The 26,562-nt window shown below is 50.6% G+C and overlaps 4 non-coding genes across 4 annotated transcripts; 1 reads left to right on the top strand and 3 right to left on the bottom strand.

The window, feature by feature from the left end:
- Positions 1-14,985: 14,985 nt before the first annotated feature.
- On the bottom strand, positions 14,986-15,057 carry TRNAR-UCU. Its single transcript has one exon. It is a non-coding gene; the product is annotated as a tRNA-Arg (tRNA).
- A 4,410-nt stretch (positions 15,058-19,467) lies between these two features.
- Positions 19,468-19,541, bottom strand: TRNAT-UGU. The gene has a single exon. It is a non-coding gene; the product is annotated as a tRNA-Thr (tRNA).
- A 1,815-nt stretch (positions 19,542-21,356) lies between these two features.
- Positions 21,357-21,438, bottom strand: TRNAS-GCU. Its single transcript has one exon. It is a non-coding gene; the product is annotated as a tRNA-Ser (tRNA).
- A 3,479-nt stretch (positions 21,439-24,917) lies between these two features.
- TRNAS-UGA lies at positions 24,918-24,999 on the top strand. Its single transcript has one exon. It is a non-coding gene; the product is annotated as a tRNA-Ser (tRNA).
- Positions 25,000-26,562: the final 1,563 nt, after the last annotated feature.

Genomic DNA, 26,562 nt, shown 5'->3' with positions numbered 1-26,562 from the left:
TATTATCAGAGAAACAGTTGTGTATTTAAATCTGCACTCTGAAAAGGTGAACAGCAGGAGACCCCAAATGGTGCAACTGATGGAAGTAAGTGCACATGGTCACAGGGCAGTTCAATTGTTTAAGTCAATATTGTCTCAGATGATCCAGGGATAGAATTCCACAGTAAGTGACTTGGAACTAGGCAAAATGCCCAGGTATTTGGTTCCCAAGGTATTTGTGACCCAGTCCCTGCAGGAGGTTACTCCTGAAGAGATCTCCTAGCTAATCCCAACATTTGGGAAATGCTGTCTGTGATGAGGTGTATCAACCTTGAACTGGCACTGCTAGGGTTAACTGCGCCCTGTGGGCTGAAGAGGCCACACCCCCTCCCCCTCTCTGGGCATGCGCCGACTGGAGACGGAGTATAAAAGGGAGCAGCTCAGCTCAGCCTAGGTGGACTGAGGAGGAGAACCAGCCTATGTTGTGGGCTCCTGCCAGGAAGCTGCTGGACCCCCAGGCTGCACCATCCAGCCACCCTGAGGCCCCTGCAGACACCCAGTTGACCGCCAAGGATGCGACGCTGGATGCCGGGACATTACCGACTCTGGACGTAAGGGGGGAAGTGACTCAGGGAGCGGGACTGTTGCAGTGAGAGATCAACCCTGGACACAGGAGTATTGGATCCTCAAGGCCCTGGGTCAGGACCTGGTGGAGTGGGGTGGTCCCAGGTCCCTCTTCCCCACACTGCGCCCACCACTGGATGGAGTCACCACCTGAAGACAAGCTGTCTTGACCCAGGGGACAGATTTCTCCGCCCTGCCTTCTTCCGTACATTGCCACACACCCTGTGACAGGATGTATCAACCCCATGACACTGTCCATAATGATGTAGATGTGGAGGAAACAGAAGTGGTGTTTTTGTTGAACTCACCATTTGTGGGTGATGGAACTGTGTGTAGGACGAAATCAGTGTCGTATGTGAGATGGCTGCATTTTTAATAGGAACCTCATCTCTGTTATTTTACAGAGATTCTGATCCAGGACTGTATCTAATCCAGGGGTGGGCAAACTACGGCCAGGGGGCCGCATCTGGCCCTTCAGACATTTTAATCCAGCCACTGGGGAGCAGGTGCTAGGGCTTGCCACATTCCGACACTCCAGCGGGGGAGCGGGTCGGGGGCTTGCCCCGCTCCGCATGTGCTGTGGCTCGGTGCGGCTCCTGGGAGCACTGGCATGTCCCCCCTCCAGCTCCTACACATAAGGGCAGCCAGGGGGCTCCACACACTGCCCCCACCCCAAGCACCACCTCCACAGTTCCCATTGTCCGGGAACTGCATCCACTGGGAGCTGCCTGGCCATGTCTCCGTGTAGGAACCAGAGCGGGGACGTGCTGCTGCTTCCAGGAGCTGTTTGAGGTAAGCATCAACTGGAGACTGACCCCCTCCCTTGCCCCAGCCTCCCACTCTCCTAACCCCTCAGTCCCAGCCTGGAGCACCCTCCTCCACCCCCAACCTCTCATCCCTCGCCCCACCCCAATCCCCTGTCCAAGCCTGGAGCCCTCTCCCACACCCTGAACTCATTTCTGGCTCCACCCCAGAGCCCACTGCCCCAGGCAGAGCCCTCACCCCCTCCCATACCCCAGCCCCCAATTTCGTGAGCATTCATGGCCCCATACAATTTCCATACCCAGATGTGGCCCTCGGGCCAAAAAATTTGCCCACCCCGATCTAATCCCTAACCACAACTGTACTCAAGGGTTCACTGGTGGAAAGGGGGATTAAAGGAAAACTGCCATATATGAGAAAATTCTTTAATTGTTGAGGATTTATTATTACCAATGAAAATGAAATTACACATGAAGTTACTCTTTAACGGAGAAGAGACTTAATTGTGTGATCAACTGAATTATACTGGAGAAATAAAACTTGTCTTGTTTTTCTTTTTGTTAGTAATGTAGGAAATGGGGGCTAATCCTGAAAAGCTTCTTTGATGTAATTTACCCCCCTTGGCCTAAAATGTCCGGCTGTAAAACCTCACTCCAAAGGTTGGGGTGGGGGAATGTGTGTGAGAAATAGAATAGAGGAGAAAACTGACCCAGTATCGATTTGAATGATTTGTATTTCAAATGGAACTTCTTTTGATTAGCTTCAAAGTCAATTTCTACGTAGGTGTGTTAGCAAAAAGAAGGTGGTCAGGGAAAGTGTGGGACCCTTATTGAATGGGGCAGGCAACCTAGGGACAGATGATGTGGATAAAGCGGAAGTGCTCAATGCTTTTTTTTGCCTCGGTCTTCACAGACACGGGCAGCATAGTATGGGGAGGAGGGGAGCAGCCCTCAGTGGTGAAAGAACAAATTCAGGACTATTTAGAAAAGCTGGACATGACCAAGTCCTTGGTTCTGGATCTAATGCATTTGAGGGTCTGGAGGGAGTTGGCAGATGTGACTGCAGAGCCATTGATCATTCTCTTTGAAAACTCATGGTGATTGGGGGAGGTCTTGGATGATTGGAAAAAGGCAAATCTAGTGCCTATATGTCTGCACTGCAATTTTAGTCTTGCAGCCCAAGCCCCATAAGCCTGGGTCAGCTGACCTGGGCTTTAAGACAGGTGCCCTGGGTGTGTTAATCACAGTGTAGACATAAGGAAGCACCCACGGCTGACCCCTGTCACATTAATCAGGGTCAGGCAGCTTGGGCTGTAAAGTTGCAGTGTATGTGTCTCAGCTCAGGCTCAGTCCCCTGCTCTAGGAGCCCAGAAGATTGGGAGGGAGTTTAGCGAGTGGAAATGGTGAAGTATTACCCTGGACTCAATGGCATTTCTCCATTGGTCTGTCTGCTTTGGGGCAGGGACAATAACACGTCCTGCTGCATTCGTTATTTCAAAGGGCGGTTTAGGATTTTCATTCTCACACATGGTGCACAAAGCAGGACTCAATCCTGGATGTAAACTAAATGAGCTGCCCATGGATTCTGGCAGCCAGAATAAGCCATTTGGTGTGAGAGCCCAGACCTGCCCCTGTCCCAGAGGGAGGGGGCGGGGGTCATCTGTGACAGGCTGGAACACTGACCTATCAGGTCTTAACTCCTGAACTTTCATCAACTCTATTATCAGTGCCTGTGAGCGTAATTTAAACCATACTGGACTGGACCAAAGGTCCATCTAGCTCTCTGTTTTGTCCTCTGACAGTAGCCAATACCAGGTGCTCCAAGAGGTACTCAACAAGGCACTATTGGGAATTGAACCCAGGATCTCCTGTTTACAAAACAGGTGCTTTAGACAGCTAAGCCATGGTACCTGCCTGTGGATAGGGATAATCTCTGCCCACACCTGACTCTCTGCCATCCCCAGTGGGGACTGACAAACTTTCCATGTGTTTGGATTCTGCAAAGCAGAGAAGCAGGTGAGGTTTTCCTTGCAAGCTGTGTGTGTGTGAATCTTTGGCCAGGTCTGCACTACAAAGTTATTTCAGCAGAATTATATTGCTCAGTTGTGTGAAAAACACACAACACTCCCTCAGTCGGCCCTCTTCTCCTGTGTCCCAACCCACAGCCCCTCCTATTCCCAGTGCCCCTCAATCCCAACCTCGATGAGAGGCCTAGAGCTTTTTGCAGCAAACTTCAAGCGACAAATTGTCAGTGTAAATGCTGTTGTTCATTATATCACCATAAGTGGCCGCCTCCAGTAACCCACAATGCCTGCCGTGAACTCGCCTGCCCTGCATTCCTGCTACAGAGGCTGGGCCCCTCCCCTTTCATCGCTCCAGAAAGTTCTGACAGCTGAGCCACTATCTACACCAGGATTAGGTTGATATAACTGCATTGCTTGGGGGGGGGTACATTTTTTACACCTCTAAGTAATGGAGTTACACCGATCTAATTTTGTAGCGTAGACCTGTGCAAAGAATCACTCACACACCTTGGGAGTAAACCTTCCCCTGCTCCTCTGCTTTACAGAATCCAAACACGAGCAAAGCTTGTCAGGGCTCAGTGGGGATTGGCAGAGAGTCAGGTGTGGGCAGACACGATGCTTTAAGTAACAGCAGGCACTGTGGCTCAGTTGATTACAGCACCTGCTTTGTAAACAGGAGATTCTGGGTTCAACTCCTAGTGGTGAGGTGAGGAGTGGCTTTTGGGGCACCTGGCATTGGCTACTGTCAGAAGACAAAATTCAGAGCTAGCTGGATCTTTGGTCTGGCCCAGAGTGTTTTTTCTTATGGTTTAAATTACACTCACAGGCACTGATAATAGAGTTACTGAAAGTTTGCGTGTTAAGAGCTGGTAGGTCAGTGGTCCAGTCCCCTCAATGCGGTTTCACCATTTCCACTCGCTAAACTCCCTCCCACCCTTCTGGGCTCCTAGAGCAGGGGACTGAGCCTGAGCCCAGACACGGACACTGCAACTTTACTCCAGACCAAGCTGCATGGCCCTGATTAATGTGACCCGGCCCAGCTGAGGAAGTTTCATTGCACTGGAGACGTAGCCTAGTGTTATGTCTACACTGTGATTAACACACCCAGGGCACCTGTCCCAAAGCCCGGCTCAGCTGACTCAGGGTTATGGGGCTTGGGCTGCAAGACTATAAAATTACAGTGCAGACAAATGGGCTTGAGCCCAACCTCTGAGACCCCACGAGGGGTGAGGGTTTCTGAACCCAGGCTTCAGTGTGAACACAAATATCTGCACCACAGATTTTAGCCTCTCAGCTTTAGCTCCATGAGCCCAAGTCAGATGACCCAGGCCAGCCGTGCTGCCATCTTTATCCCAGGAGAGATGGACTCTAAGGGTACGTCTCCATTGCAGTGTCAGCCCAGGTGTGGCACGCTGTGCTCAGAGCAGCACCCTGCAAGCCCCATATTCACCACTCTCATATAATGATGACATGGTTTGTACAAAGTCTGCCTGGTGAGGTGTCATTTCAAAAATCTTGATCTGTTGAACATTAATATCATGTTGGATTGTGTGTGCTCACATTGGTTGGGAAGTTATGAAGTTTGGTCTGTGTGTGTTACTGAGATATGTTATGAGGTTGGGAAATGCCCCCCACCAGCCTTTCAGGTGTGACAAGGGAGGAGCCAGACTCACTGCTGGCCCATTGACGGGATCCACACTCCCAAGGACTAGCCCAGGAACCGTGTACAATGCAGGCTTCTCCGAGATAGCACAGCGACAATGGACACTGCTTGAGTCACATCGTAGCAAAGGAGCTTCCTAGCAAGTTGGAAGAAGCTATGAAAGAGGGGAAGAGACATCATGACTTGGCCTCTCTCCCCCACAACTCAGCAGCTGGAAACACACCTGGAGGACAAAGACTGAACTGAACTGATTCAGAAATCAGAAGAGAATAATAACAATAATACTTTCAAACCAAAGTCCCCATACAGACTAGTATTGGTTTTTCAGTTTGGGGAATTTTGTTTTCTCAGTCAGACCTTGCCAAGGGAAGCAGGGAGAAAATGTTTGAGTTGCCTCCTTCAGAGCAGCTTGGCCTAGACACTAGCTCTGGTTCACTGCTCTGGCCTTGCTCAGGTTGAGGGTATTTTAATAATTTGGGCAGGTCCCAGAGTGTTTGGGGGAGATGATGAGGATGTTCCCTTTTGAGATAAAAACTAAGAAATACAGCACTAGAGAATTTTTTTTTAAGAAATCTGGGATTTAGACATTTTATTTAAAGCAAGAGAGTTCTGAGTTTCTGAGAAGGTTTTTGTTTGCAAGAAACAACATTGTTTGATCTGTCATTGTACCAAAGGGGGAGATAGTTGTCTATAAAGGAGGGGCGAAGACTAAATGCATCTGATGAGAATGGGATTCCAACCCATGCATGCAGAGCACAATGGACTAGCAGTTCATCACCTTAAGCACTCAGCCACCTCATGAGAAATGTCATGAAAAAGACAGGAGGGGAAATCTAAGGCCAGCAGAGCTAGGGACAATAAGGAGTTTTTCAATACTAAGCGGAAGCAGGGGTTGAATGAGCTCCCCGCTCACATCTAGTGAGGAGCTGGGGGAAAGACTTCAGGAACAGACCGTGTTTGCATGGACACACCTACTCTGCCTAGCTATGCAGCATGATGGGGCCACTTTCCCAAAATGACCAGTTTTGGCTGGTGGTGGGTTACAAATCACTTTAGGATTGAGTGGAATGAAATGTTATTATCCTTCCTGCATGAGTGAAGGGCAGCAGAACATACCTAGTCGGTCCTGATGGAGGGGTAGGTGGGTGAGGAATAGCTTTTATTGGACTGCATAGAAGTGATTGAGAACATCACCCTAAACCAGTGGTCCCCAAACATTTCACACTGTGCCCTCTTATCCAGTTGGGGGAGGGCAAAACCAGAGCTTGAGAGATTCAGCCCTGAGTGGTGGGGCTCAGACTTTTGGCTTCAGCTCCTGGCCCCAACAAGTCTAATGCCAGCCCTGGCGACCCCATTAAAACAGGGTTATGACCCACTTTGAGTTCCTGACTCACAGTTTGAGAACCACTGCTCTATGCTAAAGGGAGAGAATTTTCCTGTGGGTGTATTTAATCCACTTCCCAAGAGGTGGCAGCTATGTCAATGGGAGAAGCTATATCGGTGGGTGTGCAAGCTGTGGTGTTTGCCACATTTAAGAAGTTTAATCAAACCCCATTTTTAAAACCACCTGTGGTCTGGGAATGGCAAAGGAGCTCGATGAAGCAGGGTCTATCCTGCAAAGTCCTGGAGATCACAATTCTATATTCCTGTTGTCACGGGGGTATAGCTCAGTGATAGAGTGCTTCTTGCTGCTCACAGTGGTACTTGGTCAAACTCCTGTGTTCTCTTATAACCTTTTTTCTTTTTTTTAAAAAAGGAAAACATTTTCATTTCCATTCTCCATTATGTTCAGGAGCTCCACTATACGGGGATGCTTCATATGAATGTAAACACTCAACATTTCACTGTCCAAATGCATTAAAAACCTAGCAAAGCTGTCCATCAGCTGAAATCAGTTCCAATCCTCTAAGTGTCTAGTTTATGTTTTCATCAGTTAAACAAAGGTATCATATGAATGTACATTTGCAGATCCCTCTTCTCCAGGAGCTGTGCTGTGCAGAAGAACAAGAACCACATCCAGCTGCAGTTCAGGAATCTGATGACCAAAGAGCCAATAAATGTTCTGAAGGCTGAAGAAAAATGCCTTCTAGGGAGCTATTGAACGAGCTCAACCTGTTTAGCTTATCAAAAGAAGATTGAAAGGTGACTTCATTGAAGTGTTGAAAGGCCTTAATGGAGAGAAAAGATTGGGTATTAAAGGGCTCTTTAATCCAGCAGAGAAAGGCATAACAAAACCCAGTGGCTGGAAGGTGAAAAGAGACAAATTCATATTACAAATAAGACACATTTATTCTACAGCGAGGATGAATCACCACAGGAACAAGCTACCAAGGAAAGTGGTGGATTCACCATCTCTTGATGTCATTTAATGAAGACTAGATGGTTTTCTGGAATGTGTTTGCCCCAAAAGTAGCTCTTGTATCATACAGGAGGCCTGTGATATGCAGGAGGTCAGATTAGATGCTCTAATGGTCTCTTCTGGCCATAAAGTCGAATAATTTCTGAAAAACTGAGTGTAGCATTGGGAGCAGCATCTGATGTTTTCCTGTCTAGCCGGCTTGCTGCCTAGAACGAATGCTCCTTGAGTGGGGTGATCCCCAGGGAGTAGCTCAAACCTCCAAAGTGCCTAGGCAGGGGCAGGACATTAGCACAGCAAGGGAGGGGTGTGGCAGTGACATCACAAAGGCCTTTTGCAGGACCTCAGACTATTGGTCAAAGGTGGTGGGGAGGTGGTGACCTCACAGAGAGATGCTGACATCAGCCAGGCAGGACAGGGGCGAGGGGCCAGGGAAACCTCAGAGACCCTGTGGCTTTGCTTCAGCAAGTCTCCTTCTCGAGGTCTCTCTTTGAGGACTGAGAGAGTATTCGGGTTCACGGACGTGAGCACCAGGAGGAACCTCTTTTGAGTTTTCTCCTTCCCTTTAGTGATTTTACTAGAAAACAAATGTCCCTGTTTAGAAGGTAAGAGCCTCCTCGAGGGAAGGGGTGTCATGGGCGTGTCACAGTTCGGATGCCAGTGTCCCCCCTACACTGTCAGGAAGTTCCCGCCACCCTGCTCTGTGTTCGCAGTGTGGGAGAGAGCAGCATCCAAGGCAGTGATTTGCTCCTGGCTGCCGGAGCAGAGCAGCAGGCTCAGCTGTCAGAACTTCCCAGAGCGATGAAAGGGGAGGGGCCCATGGCTCTGTAGCAGGAATGCAGGGCAGGCGATTTCACGGCGGGCATTGTGGGATACTGGGGAAGGCCAATTATGGTGATATAATGAACAGCAGCATTTACTCTGTTACTTTAAGTTTGCTGCAAAAAGCTCTAGCCCTCTCATCGAAGTCGTTTTATTTTGTCAGCAAAACAGGGCAGTTTTGTCGCCAGACGTGGCATTGCAGTGTGTGCACCAGCCACAAGCTGCCGACCTAGATAAAGTTGTGTGTTTTTCACATACCTGAGCAATATAATTCTGCTGAAATAACTTTGTAGTGCAGACCTGGCCAAAGATTCTCTCTCTCTCTCTCTCTCTCTCTCTCTCTCTCTCTCTCTCTCTCTCACACACACACACACACACACACACACACACACACACACACACACACACACACACACACACACACACACACACACACACACACACACACACACACACACACACACACACACACACACACACACACACACACACACACACACCCCTTTTGGTGATGGCAGGGAGTCAGGTGTGGGTAGAGAGTGTGTTATAGTTACCCACAGGCGCCATGGCTTAGCTGGTTAAAACCTATGTTTCGTAAACAGGAGATTCCCAGGTTCAACTCCCAGTGGTGCCTTGTTGACTGGTTGTTGGGGCAGCTGGTATTGGCTACTGGCAGAAGACAAGATTCAGAGCTAGATGGGCCTTTTGGTCTGGCCCAGTGTGGTTTTTCTTATGGTTTAAATAACACTCACAGGCACTGATAACAGAGTTACTGAATGTTTGGGAGTTAGGAGCGGGTAGGTCAGTGGGCCAGTCCCCACACGGATGACCCCCTCCCTCTGGGACAGGGGCAGTTCTGAGCTCTCACCCAAATGCTCATTGTGGCTGCCAGAATCTGTGAGCAGCTTGTTTAGTTTACGGCAAAGGTTGGATCCTGCTTCGTGCACCGTGTGTGAGAATGAAAATCCTAAACTGCCCTTCGAAATAACGAATGCAGCAGGACGTGTTATTGTCCCTGCCCCAAAGCAGACAGACCAGTGGAGAAATGCCGTCGAGTCCAAGGTAATACTCCCCTGCCATTTTACCTTTTTTGCTGGCTAAACTCCTTCTTATCTGCCCGGCCCAGGCTGTCCTCTGCCTCAGCTGCTGCTCCCGGCCTGCTCTAGAGTCAAACACACAGGGCCCCCAGGGGAACAGAGGCTGGGACAGGGCAGCAGCCTGGGCTGGGCTGGGAAGATGCTGGGAGTTCTCGTTCCCTGAGAACTGGCCTGGCTCCCTTCTCAACAGCAAACAAATCAATTCCATGCCCCCTCCCCAAAAAAACCAGCTTGGAGCCAAGGGCAGCAGGGGACGATTCCCTGCAGTTCCCACCGAGGCAGGAGAGAATCCAGGGTGTTTCTAGCAGAACTTATGGAACTGACGTGGGGAAACCAGCCTTTAATAACAGGCAATTCCAGTTTAAGCTCAGTGTTTTTAACAATTTTTACAACATTAAATAACCCTTCAATCGTAGTGTCACCATCCATAAAATTGCTTCAGCCTTATAGGTTCCCAAGTGCAAAACTAAACATCTCTTCAAACACAAGGGAGTGGAGATCAGTCAGTGTTCAGAGTCATCCCACATAGAAGAACCATGTTGTGGTACATACTGGCCCCATCATGTGGCCATCGCCTTTCCCTCCTCTCTGTTAAAAGTTTTAGTATTTTGCACAGAAACTTTCTTCCCTCAGGAGAGACCTGGGCACCAGTGCTGCCAGCCAGACAAACACCCTTAAGAGGAGGCGTAACCTGTCAAAAAGTGATCTCCTCTCTTCAGTTCAGTGACAGCCTGAAATGTTACTTATCCCAGCAGAGCCAGAGGATTGAAAGCAGCTACATCAAACCCCTGTGTAGCTAGCAGGAATGAACACAAACACTCCCTTGTATCTGAAGTGATGTTTAGTTTTACCCTTTGTTAACTGCAAGACTAAAGGGAAAGGCAGTGGTGGTGCCAGATATTAAGAGTGAAACACGAAACAATCATCATAGTTATGCCCATAGTGACAGCAAAATCTTTCTATATACTTCTTATTATCATCAGTGTATTATTTTGGCCTCAGAGCAGGGAATGTGTCCCTCATGCTGCTTTTAGGCCACTAGGTGCTCTGGAAACAGGAGGGCTCTGAGAGTAACCTATAGCACACATGGCCCATCTGGGGACGTAGCTCAGTGGTAGAGCACATGCTTTGCATGTATGAGGCCCTGGGTTGTATCTCCAGCTTCACTTTTTCACCCTGCTGCTTTGCTCATGCCCAGAGGGGATGTGGCCCAGCAGTCTCCCTGCAGGAGTTTTAATCCTGCTCAGTGAGGGGCAAGTGCTAATTGCATGGAAGGTCTGGGGGGGTTTCTGCTCCTAAGTCTTCTCTGTACATTTAAGATTCCCACCCGCTGTGCTGCTTGGGACAAGGGTAGATGAGAAGGGCAAATCCTCCAGCACTGGAGGGAAAGGTCCCATCTGCAAAGACTGAGAGGCAAAGACTAGACTTATTTCTTGTCTGGACCCAATCTTTTCACCTGGTACAGTCCTTGTTCCAGCTCAGGTGGTAGCTGGGGGATGTCTCATGACTGCAGCCATGTTTGTTCAGTTCCACCCCCTTATACAGCTTTGGTACAAGGCAGGAATCTTTTGTCTCTCTCCTGGGGAAGAGCCCCAGGTTTAAGATGGATTCCTGTACCGGGGGACATGGTCACATGTCCTGTGAGACCCCCAAGCCTTCATTCTTCCTGGCCTGACTCACAGATGGTGTAGGACAGAGCCATCTACAGTCAATTGTCCTGGTTAATGGGAGCCATCAGGAGTCCAAACCACTGTTAATGGCCCACACTTTGCATCATTACAACAGGACCTCAGAGTTATAGTTCATATTTCTAGTTTCAGATCCAAGAATGATCGGTTCATACAAATAGGATGAACACACACAGTAGATTATAAGCTTTGTAATGATACCTTACAAGAGACCTTTTGCATGAAGCATAGTCCAGTCACTTTATATTCACACTCATTAGCATATTTTCATAAAATCCTATGGAGTGCAACATCACAGCAGGGAAAGGGTTTTACTGCAGTACCTGGGAGCAGTTGAGTTTCATGTTCAGGCTGTGGTATGAGTTGCTCCAGGTTTCTCGTAAGCACACAGGGACCTTCGCGGGTGCTCTTGATACAGGAATGGCCCCGACATGATAAAGTGATGGGGATTGCATTTTCCTTTTTTATTTCTGTATTTCCAATGACATTTCTGTTTGTGATTTCATTTTGCTTTGTATAACTGTGTTTTCTCCTGGATTTGATATTTAACGAAAAAAAGAATACGGCTTCAGGGCTCCAGATGGAGGAGCAGGCTGGGGCTAGGACTGCTAAGAGAGTGAGAGTAGCAGGTTTTCTGTATTGTTTCCTGCCCTCATATTTCTTGACTAGTTTCTCTTCTGCATGAAATTTGCCTCTTTAAAATGTGAGCCTGGCTAGCTCAGTTGGCAGCGCATCAGACTTTTAATCTGAGGGTCCAGCGTTCAAGTCCCTAGTCAGGTAAAGAAACACTATCCCCCAGGACTTTCCTTTCCTTTACTTTAGTTTTTCCTTTTCAGGACATGGCCTTTCCTAGGAAGGGCCCTTTACTGCCTGGGACTGAAGGTGCTATTGCCTCACCTGTCCACTGGCCTCACAGTCTGGAGGAAGAAAGGCCTCTGGGCCTGTAGGAAAGTGCTGTGTGCTGACTTTTTGAGCAAATGCAGGGCTGGTCACAGAGGCATGTTCCCACTGAGTCCTCCCTGCCAGAAAAAATTGTCCCCACAGACAGGGGCGGCTCCAGGCCCCAGCACGCCAAGCGGGTGCTTGGGACAGCAAGCCGCTGGGGGCACTCTGCCGGTCGCCGCAAGGGCGGCAGGCAGGCTGCCTTCGGCGGCATGCCTGCGAAGGGTCTGCTGGTCCTGCAACTTCGGCAGACCTCCCGCAGGCAAGCCGCCGAAGGCAACCTGCCTGCCGTGCTTGGGGTGGCAAAATGCCTAGAGCCGCCCCTGCCCACAGAGTCCTCCCTGCTGGAAGTCGACAGTAATCAACACGTGCTCTGCTGGTCCCATGGTGTAAGGGCCAGCACTCAGGACTTTGAATCCTGCAATCTGAGTTGAAGTCTCAGTGGAATCTGAGAACAATTCCTGTGCCACAAACTCTGCGGGGCCTTCCAAGGCTCTGTCTTGCTTTCTCAAAGGCCATGAAAGCCACTACAAAAGGGTTTTTTTTCCTGCTGATAATAGCTCACCTTAACTGATCACTCTCGTTATAGTGTGTATGGCAACACCCAATTTTTCATGTTCTCTGTGTGTGTATATATATATATCTTCCTGCTGTATTTTCCACTGCATGCATCCAATGAAGTTGGTTTTAGCCCAGGAAAGCTTATGCTCAAATAAATTTGTTAGTTTCTAAGGTGCCACAAGTACTCCTTGTTCTTTTTGCAGATAAATTAATGGAGGTTAAGTCCATGAATGGCTATTAGCCAGGCTGGGTAAGGAATGGTATCCCTAGCCTCTGTTTGTCAGAGGGGGGAGATGGAGGGCAGGAGAGAGATCACTTGATCATTACCTGTTAGGTTCAGTCCCTCTGGGGCACCCGCCATTGGCCACTGTTAGCAGATAGGATGTGAGGTTGGATGGACCTTTGGTCTGACCCAATATGGCCATTCTTATGGTCTTATGAAGGGAGGGACAGAGCCCTTTGACAGAGTTTCTGTAGTGTAGTGGTTATCACGTTTGCCTAACATGCAAAAGGTCCCTCATTGAAAACCAGGCAGAAACATGTGGGTTTAATTTTCCCAGCTCCTACTGGCCTGTCCCTGCGGTTGTAGGAGCAGCAGTGATTTCTATGCTCAGAAGGTCTGTTATACTTCCCCTGCTCCCACTTTTGTCTCCTGTCCCTCTCTGAATGCCTGTGAAGTGGCTTTCCCCCTCCCCAGCCCTCCTGGAATGCTCCTGGGATGAATGTTCTGGGTGAAGAGCAGAAGAGCTTCCAGGTAGACAAGGCGTCTGGGACTCTAATTAGGCAGCACTCACACACCCAGAGCATGGACACTGCCCAAGGTGGAGTGTGACCAACCAGATGCAGCCAAGTCATCTCTAGTCGCAGGCCATGAGGTGCAGGCCCTTAAAAGGGGAAGGGCCCTGTGCTCAGGAGAGCACTCACAAGCTTGTACCTCCAGTGAATGCCCTTTGCCCGGACCGCCTGGCCAGTGGTTCTCTGCGTTGCATTTCATTGTGCCTCAGAAAGACTTACCTTCATCACACCATCCATAGCTGCGCTGTGGGACACTTACCTTGCAGAATCCTGACATCTCCAGTTCCCTGCCTGTCCTGGGAGCGTGAGTATGCAAGTGTGAGTGTGACACCTCCCCCCCACCCGCTTCTTCTTTTGAGCTTAGCTGTCATTATAACAAACGTGCTGCTTTCTGCCAAACTCTGGTGGGTCATTAGTCCTCCCTACGCTGACTAGCTGGCCCAATTTCGGGTAACACCTGCGATAACCCCAACCCCTGCAAGATAGCGGGTGGTGAAATGAGCTGGGAAAAAGCCTTGGCATCAGCACGGGAAAGCTAGAGGACCTTGGCCAGGCACCTTTTGAAGCCTTGTGGCTTGGTCTCCTCTGCCCTGGGAGGTTGGCCTATGGCGGCCGGCTCTTCCTGCTGCCTCCTCTGTGTGACTTGCCAAAGGAGGGAGTGAGGCGGGAATGGGGCAAAAGAGGAAAGTCGAGCTGAGGAAGGCAGGGCAGAAGCTCAGCACCTCAGTGCGGCTAAGTGGGGTTAGTAGAGCACCACCAGTCATTCTGCAAAGCCTGGGGAGGTGCGGTTGGCTGCTGGGAGGTAGAATCCTGTGCCTGTCTCTTGGCTTCCCAGGGATGGCCACTTGCAGCCCAGGAGAAGGACAGTTCTGGGTGAAAGGAAGACAAGCAAAGCTCTGGGAGGAAATTTGGGTGCGGGGTGCGGGCTCTGTGCTGGGGGAGGGGGGTGGAGTGCAGGAGGGGTGGCGCTTACCCTGGGCACTGCAGCTCCCAAAGTGACTGGTACACACAACCCTCCGGCAGCAGGTCCTAGGTGGGCGGGGCCAGGGGGGTTTCCGTGTGCCGCTGCCTGCAGGCGCCGCCCCCAGAGCTCCCATTGGCTGCAGTTCCTGGCCAATGGGCACTGCGGAGTTGGTACTCGGGGCAGAGGCAGTGAATGGAGACACTCCCCCCACCCCAGGGGATGCTGGGACGTGCCAACCACTTCTGGGAGCGGCACAGAGGGACGGAGGCAGAGTGGGCAGGGAGCCACCTTAGTGCTGCTGGCAAGTCTCTGCACACTGATGTGGGCAGGGGAGCAGAGGGCCTCCATGTGCTGCCTGGGGTAGGGGCAGAGCACAGAGCTGCCTCCCCTCCCGGGTCTATTACAGGAGTGGGTGGGTGGGGTCTTTTGGCCTGCAAGGTGCAGCAGGTCGGACTAGATGATCACACTGGTCCCTTCTGACCTTAAAGGCTCTGAGTCTAAAAGGGAGAGGGAAGTAAAGATTTTTTTTTAAATAAACCAAACATTGTAATACCAGATAACTCCAACAGCTCATTGTACAGTCCCACCCCTTTCTTCCTCCATTGTGTGTTGAATGACCTGCAGGACATCGATTCTCTCATTTCATTGATAAACTGACACAACGTGACTGAAATAAAACCAATTCCCAGTAGAGAAAATGTCACATCCCTGCATTGGCTGGGAATCGATCCCAGGTCAACTGCTTAGAAGGCAGCTATGCTCACCACTATACCACCAATGCATCTAGCAAAAGTGCCACTTATGCTTGCCCAATGAGGCTAGAGCAGCATTGAGGCACTTTTCTGCCTGTTAAAATGTACTGGATTCTCATCACTAAAAAAACACCTCCATCTTCACTTGGGTTTGAACCATCAGCCTTTCAATTAGCCAGCAAAGTTGTTAATCACAGGGTATGTCTACACTACGGCATTATTCCAATTTTACAGAAACTGTTTTTTGGAAACAGATTGTATAAAGTCGAGTGCACGCGGCCACACTAAGCACATTAATTAAGTGGTGTGCATCCATGTACGAGGCTAGCGTCAATTTCCAGAGTGTTGCATTGTGGGTAGCTATCCCATAGCTATCCCATAGTTCCCGCAGTCTCCCCTGCCCATTGGAATTCCGGGTTGAGATCCCAATGCCTGATGGGGCAAAAACAGTGTCGTGGGTGATTCTGGGTAAATGTCGTCACTCAATCCTCCCTCTGTGAAAGAAACGGCAGACAATCATTTCGCGCCCTTTTCCCTGGATTGCCCGGGCAGACGCCATAGCACGGCAACCATGGAGCCCGTTCAGCCTTTTTTCACTGTCACCGTATGTCTACTGGATGGTGCTGACAGACGCGGTACTGCAGCGCTACACAGCAGCATCCCCTTGCCTTTTGCAAGTTAGCAAAGATAGTTACTAGCCATACTGTCCCATCTGCTGCTTTGCAAGTTGACAATGACAGTTACCAGTTATACTGTACCATTTGCTGCTGTCATGGGTGCTCCTGGCCAGCCTCGGTGAAGTCGGCCGGGGACGCATGGACAAAAATGGGAATGACTCCCCAGGTCATTCCCTTCTTTACGTTTTGTCTAAAGGGAGAGTCAGTCCTGTCTAGACTATCAGGCAAGCCTGCTAAAGAACCAGAGAGGCAAACAGCCGCTCCGGGTCACAGCCCCAGACATCCCGCAGAAATGATGGGCTGCATGCCATTCTAGGGGGTGCCCCTGCAACAACCACACCCATTGCTTCCCTCCTCCCCCACTCCTCCTGGGCTACTGTGGCAGTTATCCCCCCATTTGTGTGACGAAGTAATAAAGAATGCAGGAATTTGAAACAACACTGACTTTATTGCCTCTGCAAGTAGAGTTCAAAGTGGGGAGGGGAGAGAAGCCTCCAGCTGCTATGATATTCCAGGCAGGACTGAATCTCCATTAGACAAAGCTTAAAGAAGAGAATGACCTGGGAGTCATTCACATTTTTGCCCAAGTGCCCCTGGGCGACCTCACCAAGGCCAGCCAGGAGCACTCATGGGACGACGATGACGCATACCAGTTCTACTGTACCGTCTGCCATCTGGAAGGGAAGGGAAGGGAAGGGGATGCTGCTGTGTAGCGCTGCAGCACAACATGTGCCAGCAGCATCCAGTAGACATACGGTGACATTGAAAATGGCGAGAAATGATTTTTTTCCCTTTGCTTTCACGGGGGAGGGGGGGCAACGACATATACCCTGAACCACCCGTGACAATGTTTTTGACCCTTCAGGCTTTGGGAACTCAGCCAAGAATTCAAATGGTTTTTGGAGAGTGCGGGAACTATGGGATAGCTACAGTCATCAGCCGCCCCTCCCTCCGTGAGCATCCATTTCATTCTTTGGCTTTCTGGTATGCTTATCTCAGCTCCTTAAGTTTCAGCACTGTGTTGAGTCCCTGATGTGGCCTCTGTCCGTCATAGCCTGGGAGATTTTTCTCAAATGTTTTGGCATTTCGTCTTTTGGAACGGAGTTCTGATAGAACAGATTCATCTCCCCATACAAAGATCAGCTTCAGTATCTCCCCTACAGTCAATGCTGGAGCTCTTTTTTGATTCTGGGACTGCATGGTCACCTGTGTTGATCGGCGCTCCACGCCGGGCAAACAGGAAATGAAATTCAAAAGTTCATGGGGCTTTTTCTGTTTACCTGGCCAGTGCCTCCGAGTTCAGATTGCTGTCCAGAGCGGTCACAATGGTGCACTGTGGGATAGCACCCGGAGGCCAATACCGTCGAATTGTGGCCACATTAACCCTAATCCGACATGACAATATCGATTTCAGCGCTACTCCCCTCGTCGGGGAGGAGTACAGATACCGGTATTAAGAGACCTTTATATCGATATAAAGGGCTTCGTTGTGTGGACGGGTGCAGGGTTAATGCGATTTAACGCTGCTAAATTCGATATAAACTCGTAGTGTTGACCAGGCCAGAGAGAGCAGCAGGTTTCCCCTATTGTTTCCTGCTCTTGTTTTCTTGACTAGTTTCTCCTCTGCACCAACTTGCTGCTTTTCTTTGTGAGCCTGGCTAGGTCAGTAGGCAGAGCATCAAACTTTTAATCTGAGGGTCCAGGGTTCAAGTCCCTGGTCAAGTGATAAACTACTCCCCGAGATCTTACACTGTCGTGCTGGAGTCAACTTTGATGTTACTTTTTCTCTTCAGGATTTTCCCTTTCCTCAGAAGGGCCTTTTTGTGTGTGGTTTGAAGGGGCAACTTCCTGACAGCCCCTCTGTCCTTGCAGCCTGGAGGAATAAAGGCCTCTGGGCATAGAGCATGTTCCTCCCCTGCGCGCACACACACACACACATACAAACACACAGAATATCCCTAAGGAATTAGAATCACCTGCTGCCTTCCCCAGTCCTGCTGGATCCCCAAATGAAGATGCTCTTCAGCCTAAACCCATGTCCCCTCTTTTCCCAGTGCCCCTCAGACCCAACCCTCAGTCCCTCCTATGCTCACTGCTCCTCACTCCCAACCAGAGCCTGCTCCTCTTCACCCTTCTCCTCTGTCCCAACCCACAGGCTCCTTCTCCTCATGCTGCTCCTCAATCCCAATCCACGGCTCCCTCCTTCCCTCCAGCAGCAGGTGCTTCAAACCCCCTCAGGAAGATTTTCTTGCAAGGTTTCATATATGAGTCTGCATGTGGATTTTACAGTGTGTTGGAAATAGGTTGGGTTGCTTGCCGAAATGATCACTTGTGGCTGGTGTTGGATTCCCAGTCTCCATGTTATAGGGGCAGGAGAAATAAAGGGTTGTTATCCTTGTTGTGTGAATCGAGGGCAGCACAACTGTGCTTGGCAGACCCTGATTGAGGGACTCACCCTCAATTCAATAGCACTTGCTAGGCAGGGGACAGGGGATCCAAAGCCAAGTGGGCTGGGGTCTGGGTCCCAGTGCTAAAATTTAGGTGTTAGACCAACTTTAGGACAGGGTGGCTGTGGAGGGATGAGTGAGTCCCTAGACAACATAGTGAGTAGGGTGCCTTCTTATTTTCCCCCCTTTTCCACCCAGGATGGCAGGTGAACTCTACAGAGGCACCTCTGGGCTTGCACTGACTAAGGACAACAGCTGTGAGTGGGGTGCAGAGAGGGGATGGCTCATGTTAAAGGACTTTTGGTTGCTGGACTTACGAACCGTAGGGAGAAGGACACTGCCCAGCTTATCTGGGGGGTGGGTCTTTCCCTCGTGGTTTATGTTTATGTGTTGGGGCTGCTGACATGACTTCTGCTAACCCTGGGCTTACATTGCAGTGTAGACATACCCTGAGAGGGCATCTAGACTGTGATAAAATCCCACTGGCCCGGCTGGCCTGGATGATCTGATTTGGGCTCCTGGGGCTCAGGTTGTGGAGCTAAAAACTACAGCGTAGACATCTGGGCTCAGACTGGAGCCCAGGCTCGGAGACCCTCACCCCTCGTGGGGTCTTGGAGGCTGGGCTGAAGCCCAAGTGTCTACTCTGAATCAACTGACCCAGGGTTTGAGAATAGTGACTTGGGTGTGTTAATGGCAGTGTAGACATAATGCTGGGCTATGTCCACACTGCAATGAAACACCCAGCGCTGTCCCATGCCAGTGCAGGCTCCCAGGCTAGGGCCATGGGGTGGTAAATTTGCAGCGTAGACCTCTCGGCTCAGGCTCAATACCGGGCTCTGGGAGCCCTCAAGGTTGGGAGGGAGTTTAGCAAGCAAAAAAGGTAAAATGGCAGTGGAGTATTACCCTGGACTCAATGGCATTTCTCCATTGGTCTGTCTGCTTTGGCGCAGGGACAATAACACGTCCTGCTGCATTCGTTATTTCAAAGGGCAGTTTAGGATTTTCATCCTCACACACGGTGCACAAAGCAGGACTCAACCCTCGGTGCAAACTAAATGAGCCGCCCACAGGTTCTGCCAGCCACAATGAGCCATTCCGTGTGAGAGCCCAGACCTGCCCCTGTCCCAGAGGAAGCAGGATCATCTGTGACAGGCTGGAACACTGACCTATCAGCTCTTAACTCCCAAACTTTCAGTAAGTCTGTTATCAGTGCCTGTGAGTATAATTTAAACAACTATACTGGGCTGGACCAAAGAGCTCTGTGTTTTGTCTTCCCACAGTAGTCAATACGAGGTTGCCCAAGAGTTAGTCAACAAGGCACCACTGGGAATTGAACCCAGGATCTCCTGTTTACAAGACAGGTGCTTTAGCCAGCTAAGCCATGGTGCCTCCCTGTGACAACAACACACTGTCTGCCCACACCGGACTCCCTGCCATTCCCACTGGGGCCTGACAAGCTTTGCTTGTGTTTGGATTCTGCAAAGCAGAGGAGCAGGTGAGGTTTTCCTTGCAAGCAGTGTGTGAGTGTGTGTGTGTGTGTGTCTGTGTGTGTCTGTGTGTGTGTGTGTGTGTGTGAATCTTTGGCCAGGTCTGCACTACAAGGTTACTTCAGCATCATTATATTGCTAGGATGTGTGAAAAACACACAACGCTCCCTCGGTCAGCAGTTTTTGGCTGGTGCACACACTGCAATACCACGTCTGGCGACAAAATTGCCCTGTTTTGGTGACAAAATAAAACCACCTCGACGAGAGGCCTAGTGCTTTTTGCAGCAAACTTAAAGTGACAAATGTCAGTGTAAATGCTGCTGGTCATTATATCACCATAACTGGCCTCCACCAGTATCCCACCATGCCTGCCGTGAACTCACCTGCCCTGCATTCCTGCTACAGAGCCATGGGCCCCTCCCCTTTCATAGCTCCAGAAAGTTCTGACAGCTGAGCCGCTATCTACACCGGGATTAGGTTTATAGAACTGCATTGCCAGCCTAAGTAATGTAATTACACCAACCTAATTTTGTAGTGTAGACCTGTCCAAAGAATCACACACAAACCTTGGGAGCAAAACTTCATCTGCTCCTCTGCTTTACAGAATACAAACATGAACAACACTTGTCAGGGCCCAGTGGGGATTGGCAGAGAGTCAGGTGTGGGCCATCTTTATCCCAGGAGAGATGGACTCTAAGGGTACGTCTCCATTGCAATGTAAGCCCAGGTGTGGCACGCTGTGCTCAGAACAGCACCTGGAAGCCCCATATTCACCACTCTCATATAATGATGACATGGTTTGTTCAAAGTCTGCCTTGTGACGTATCATTTCAAAAGTCTTGATCTGTTGAACATTAATATCGTGTTGGATTGTGTGTGCTCGCATTGGTTGGGAAGTTATGAAGTTTTGCTCTGTGTGTGTTACTGAGATATGTTATGAGGTTGGGAAATGCCCCCACCAGCCTTTCAGGTGTGACAAGGGAGGAGCCAGACTCGCTGCTGGCCCATTGAAGGGATCCACACTCCCAAGGACTATCCCAGGAACCGTGTACAATGCAGGCTTCTCCGAGATAGCACAGAGACAATGGACACTGCTTGACTCACATGGTAGCAAAGGAGCTTCCTAGCAAGTTGGAAGAAACTATGAAAGAGGGGAAGAGACATCATGACTTGGCCTCTCTCCCCCACAACTCAGCAGCTGGAAACACACCTGGAGGACAAAGACTGAACTGATTCAGAAATCAGAAGAGAATAATAACAATAATACTTTCAAACCAAAGTCCCCAACCAGACTAGTATTAGTTTTTCAGCAGAAAATTTTCAGTTTGGGGAATTTTGTTTTCTCAGTCAGACCTTGCCAAGGGAAGCAGGGAGAAAATGTTTGAGTTGCCTCCTTCAGAACAGCTTGGCCTAGACACTAGCTCTGGTTCACTGCTCTGGCCTTGCTCGGGTTGAGGGTATTTTAATAATTTGGGCAGGTCCCAGGGTGTTTGGGGGAGAAGATGAGGATGTTACCTCTTGAGATAAAAACTAAGAAATACAGCACTAGAGAATTTCTTTTTTAAAGAAATCTGGGATTTAGACATTTTATTTAAAGCAAGGGAGTTCTGAGTTTCTGAGAAGGTTTTTGTTTGCAAGAAGCAAGATCGTTTGATCTGTCATTGTACCAAAGGGGGAGATGGTTGTCTACAAAGGAGGGGTGAAAACTAAATGCATCCGATGAGGATGGGATTCGAACCCATGCATGCAGAGCACAATGGATTAGCAGTCCATCACCTTAACCACTCGGCCACCTCATCTGAGCTGTTAAAATAGGACAGGAGGAGAAATCTAAGGCCAGCAGAGCTAGGGACAATAAGGAGTTTTTAAATACTACACAGAAGCAGGGGCTGAATGAGCTCCCCCCTCACATCTAGTGAGGAGCTGGGGGAAAGACTTCAGGAACAGAGCGTGTTTGCACAGACACACCTACTCTGCCTAGGTATGCAGCATGATGGGGCTGCTTTCCCAAAATGACCAGTTTCGGCTGGTGGCGGGTTACAAATCACTTTAGGATTCAATGGAATGAAATGTTATTATCCTTCCTGCATGAGTGAAGGGCAGCAGAACATACCTAGACTGTCCTGATGGAGGGGTAGGTGGGTGAGGAATAGCTTTTATTGGACTTCATAGAAGTGATTGAGAACATCACCCTAAACCAGTGGTCCCCAAACATTTCACACTGTGCCCTCTTAGCCATGGCTGTGGCCCCTTGGAAGCCGCAGTCAAGAACTGAGGCTGGGAGTGGGGCTGTTGCTTGCTGGGGAGAGGGGTGCAGACAGGGGTAAGGGGGTCGAGGCTGAGCTGGGAGCCAGAGCCCCAGGCTGAGGGTGGGGTTGGGGAAGAGCTGGGGCAGAGTGGGGCTGAGTGCTGCTCCCTCCATGGGGGCTGGCTCAGGCCCTGAGGTGCCCCCATGAATGTTCCTCTGTGTCCCCCTAGGAGTCATGCCCCACATTTTGGGAACCACTGAACCCTACTCGCTAAGCAGGGGCTAGTGATGCCAAAGCCCAGGGAAAGGGAGAACAAGTGTGGGCCCCCAGCACTGGAGCCATGTGAAGGGGCTGCAGGAGAGGGGCAATGGCTGGTGGCATAGGGAGTTAAGGGCAAAGGGGGCACAGGAGGGGGCAGGAGGAAGGGGTGAAGGAGGTGCAAGGGGTGGGAGTGCAGGAGCTAGCGGTAAAGGGGGAGTGGGGATCGTCCAGGGGCAATGGGGAAGTGCCAAAGTACAAGCTTTGGCCAGGGCACCATTTTCCCTAATGCTGGTCTGAGCAAACAATTGGAAATGACCCTTCAGTGAGACCAGAACCATCGTGTAGAAAAGCCCCTTTGTTAAGTGTTGGTGGCTGAGGGCTTAGGGAGATGGGTTAGAAAGCAACAGGCATCTTTCTGTGGAGGTTTGATTCTTGCCTGTTAGGCAAGGCTGGTGTGTGGTGTCTCCATGGCTATACTTTCAGTGTCTGATCTGCCACGGGGAGCCAAGTCTAGACATATTCAGGGGCTCTATGCCTGCGTTTCTCAAATTTCCTTTCACTGCAACCCCCTTCTGCCCAAAAAAAACTTACTCCATGGCCCTGGAAAGAGGGACCAGGCCCCTCCACACTGGGCAGAGGCAGGGAAGACAAAGCCTGAGCCCTGCCCCAGTTAGGGGAGGGCAAAACCAGAGCTTGAAGGATTCAGCCCTGGGTGGTGGGGCTCAGAAATTTGGCTTCAGCCCCAGGCCCCAACAAGTCTAACGCCAGCCCTGGCAATCCTATTAAAACAGGGTCACATCCCACTTTGGGGGCCTGACCCACAGCTTGAGAAGCACTGCTCTATGCTGATGGGAGAGAGTTTTCCTGTGGGTGTAGTTAATCCACTTTGCAAGAGGTGGCAGCTATGTCAGTGGGAGAAGCTATATCGGTGGGTGTGCAAGCTGTGGTGTTTGCCACATTTAAGAAGTTTAATCAAACCCCATTTTTAAAACCACCTGTGGTCTGGGAATGGCAAAGGAGCTCGATGAATCAGGGTTTGTCCTTCAAAGTCCTGAAAATCACGATTCCCTACTCAGGTCATTGTGGGGGTATAGCTCAGCGGTAGAGTGCTTGACTGCAGCTCAAGTGATCCTCAAGTGGTCAGATTAGATGCTCTAATCGTCTCTTCTGGCCATAAAGGCGACTAATTTCTGAAAAGCTGAGTGTAGCATTGGGAGCAGCAGCATCTGATGTTTTCCTGTCTAGCCGGCTTGCTTCCTAGAACGAACGCTCCTTGAGTGGGGTGATCCACAGGGAGTAGCTCAAACCTCCAAAGTGCCTGGCCAGGGGCAGGACATTAGCACAGCAAGGGAGGGGTGTGGCAGTGACATCACAAAGGCCTTTTGCAGGACCTAAGACTATTGGTCCAAGGTGGTGGGGAGGTGGTGACCTCACAGAGAGATGCTGACATCAGCCAGGCAGGACAGGGGTGAGGGGCCAGGAAACCTCAGAGACCCCTGTGGCTTTGCTTCAGCAAGTCTCCTTCTCCAGGTCTCTCTTTGAGGACTGAGAGAGTATTCGGGTTCACAGATGTGAGCACCAGGAGGAACCTCTTTAGAGTTTTCTCCTTCCCTTTTAGTGATTTTACTAGAAAACATCCATCTCTGTTTAGAAGGTAAGAGCCTCCTTGAGGTTTGAAACCTGTTCGGTCTGATCCATCTGGTGACAGTTGAATTCTAGGCATGGAAAACACAAACTTAAGGAGGCAGAATTTTATTCCGCACCTGGGATTTTGTCCCATAGAATCAGTGGGGACATTAGGGTTTGTCCTTTCTGTTTCACCTTTTCCTCCATCCATCCCTCCCTCCTTACTCTTTGTCTCTTGCTTCTTTTGTCCTTTCACCTGTTCCCCTCCCAACACCAGGAGCGGTGTGTGTGTGTGTGTGTGTGTGTGTGTGTGTGTGTTGTGGGGGAGTGCTCTGCAGCTCCCACTGTGGGAGGTCCACCCAAAAATGTGGGGCTGAAATAGTGCTCGGGCAGTGATCCCCACCAGTGACCTGGGCCATGCTTTGGGCTCTCTGGTGAGAAGCCTCAGCCTCCCGTCCTCAGTCTCTACCCTGATTGGCTGAGCAGGGGGTTATTGACAGGGAGGAGACTCAGGTCCTTGTTGTTCTCTTTTAAGACCAAGGAAATAAGTCATAACCTGTTATATGTTGACAAATTTTGCTGCTTTGCTGCATTAATGGTCTCTGAGCAGTTCATGATTCTCTCTAACATTGCAGTTCTCCTCAAATACTTGCTGAATAATTACTGTGAACTGTTGTTGGTCTGGAGCTCATCTGAGAGCACTTTATTCAGGTCATTCAGTGTTTGAAATTCACGATCTGATGGTTAGTTTCAAAATCAGGGCTCTTGGGTCCTATTCCCAACTCTGCCACTGGCTGGCTGTGTGACCTAAGACAAGTCAATTCTCCTTTCTCAGCCTTAGCTTCTCCCTCTCTCAAGTAGGGATAATGATGATCCACTCCTACCTAGCTCAAGGTGGGTGGAGGATGGGGATCCATTGGAGAGTGTCACTAGGAGTATCAGAGAGGCCGTGTTAGTCTGGATTTGTAAAAGCAGCAAAGACTCCTGTGGCACCTGGCTAAGCAAACAGAACAAACCCCAAATCCCCCCTGTGCTTTGGGAGCCAGGTTTGCTGTGGGAATCCTGTAGTTCAGATGACTTCATGCCTGGGCATTGTGATTCTTTACCAGTTTCTCTGGCATTGGGGCAGTTTTGTGCTCACAGCTGTGATGGCCGAGTGGTTAAGGCGTTGGACTTGAAATCCAATAGGGTTCCCCTGCGCAGGTTCAAATCCTGCTCACAGCGAGGCCTGTGTTTTAGCCAGTCTCTCACCCGGGCAATACCTCTGTACAACTCCCTGAGACACTCTCAATTCTCTCCCCACCCCAAGTAAATTCTGTTCTGCTCCTTTCATCGAGATGCCTGGGACACCACCTCACACTGTGTTGTTGAGGGGTTGGGCAAACTCTCAGTGCCTGAAGCCTCTGCCACTCACCTGGTGCCCCATAGATCAGCCATAGCCCTGGTTCTGCTCCTCTCTCTAGAGTGTGAAAGGAGCTGAGTCAGCGACTCCATGGGAGCTACGGGGCTGCAGAACCAACAGAGAGAAAAAAAGGTGCTCAGTGCCCACTGGCAGCCAGCTCCCCCCCCACACACACTACAGGCCTTGCTGACAAGCTCCTCACACTTGCCAGTGATCAGCTGTTCAGTGGGGTGCAGGAGGCGCTGGGGGGGGGAGGAGCAGGGAGAGTGGGAGAGGAAGAGGAATGGGGCAGGAAGGTGCAGGGCGGGAAGAGATGGGACAGGGGTGGGGGCTTGGGGGAAGGGGTGGAGTTGGGGGCAGGGCCTGGGGAGGAAAGGGGGGATTTGTCCCATGCCCCGGATCCCTCTAGGGCCGGCCCTGAAGGGACGCACCGACTATCACAGTGACAATAAAACTGAGCAGCATTGCGGGGGAGGCTGAGGGAGATCCGCACTCACCAGGTCTCTTCTCTCCCCCAAGCTGAGCCAGACACTGCTCTCTCCTGGCTCTCACTCTAGCAGCTGGACGCCAAGGAGCCATTTCCTCACAGGAAGTGCATCGAGTGCCCCTGTGGTGCTGGGGGGCTGGCGCTGCTGCTGCCTGTGGGGCTGGCAGGGGGGCTGATTTCTGCACAGACTCTCAGCTGCCAGGCCGGAGGGGGCACTTGGGACCTTACCAGATTGGCTCAGTGAAGACGGGGGGTTGACAGAGCAATACAGACGCTCTCCAGAGCACGGAGCAGCAGCCGCCCATGCAGCCAGGCAATGAGCATTTCCCACAGCCTGGAGCCAAGGGGGAGGCGGCAGCTGCTGTTCCAGCTCCTCGGGGACAGGCCCTGTCAGCCAACGGCCACTTCTTACTCCCCACAGCTAAGGGCGTCGGGTTCCTCCGGTGGGGGTGTGGAGCAGCCGTTCGTTTTCCTGTTCACACTCCTCTGCGGTGTGAAAATCGGGGAGGGGAGGCAGAAGCCCCATTTCCCTCCCAAAATGATGCCCAGTGGGGGAAGCCAGGACAACAGGGTGGGGCGGCAAGTGGTGGCCAGACTCTCGCCTCCAGGGTCTAGTCTAGCTCAGGGTCCAGCTCAACCTCCTCCCCATGTCACTGGCCCCCCAGTCCCCTTCCACCACCAGGTCAACCCGGGCACTAGGGCAGGAACAGGGTGAGGCAGCAAGTCAAGCTGAGCAAGGCAGGCAAAAGCGAGTCTTGTCTTCATGGGCCGCTCCCAATGACGTCCTTTTTGTGTGCAACTGCTGCAAAAACCTCCCAGGCAGAGAAGCAACAGGCCAAAATGCTGCTATACAGCTGCCAAAGTAGCTTAGTTGGGAGAGCGTTAGACTGAAGATCTA

The sequence above is a fragment of the Mauremys reevesii genome, linkage group 23 (genome assembly GCF_016161935.1).
Source record: "Mauremys reevesii isolate NIE-2019 linkage group 23, ASM1616193v1, whole genome shotgun sequence".
Lineage (NCBI taxonomy): Eukaryota > Metazoa > Chordata > Testudines > Geoemydidae > Mauremys > Mauremys reevesii.
The sequence above is the reverse complement of the archived record's forward strand: the minus strand, read 5'-3'. Positions and strand labels throughout refer to the sequence as shown.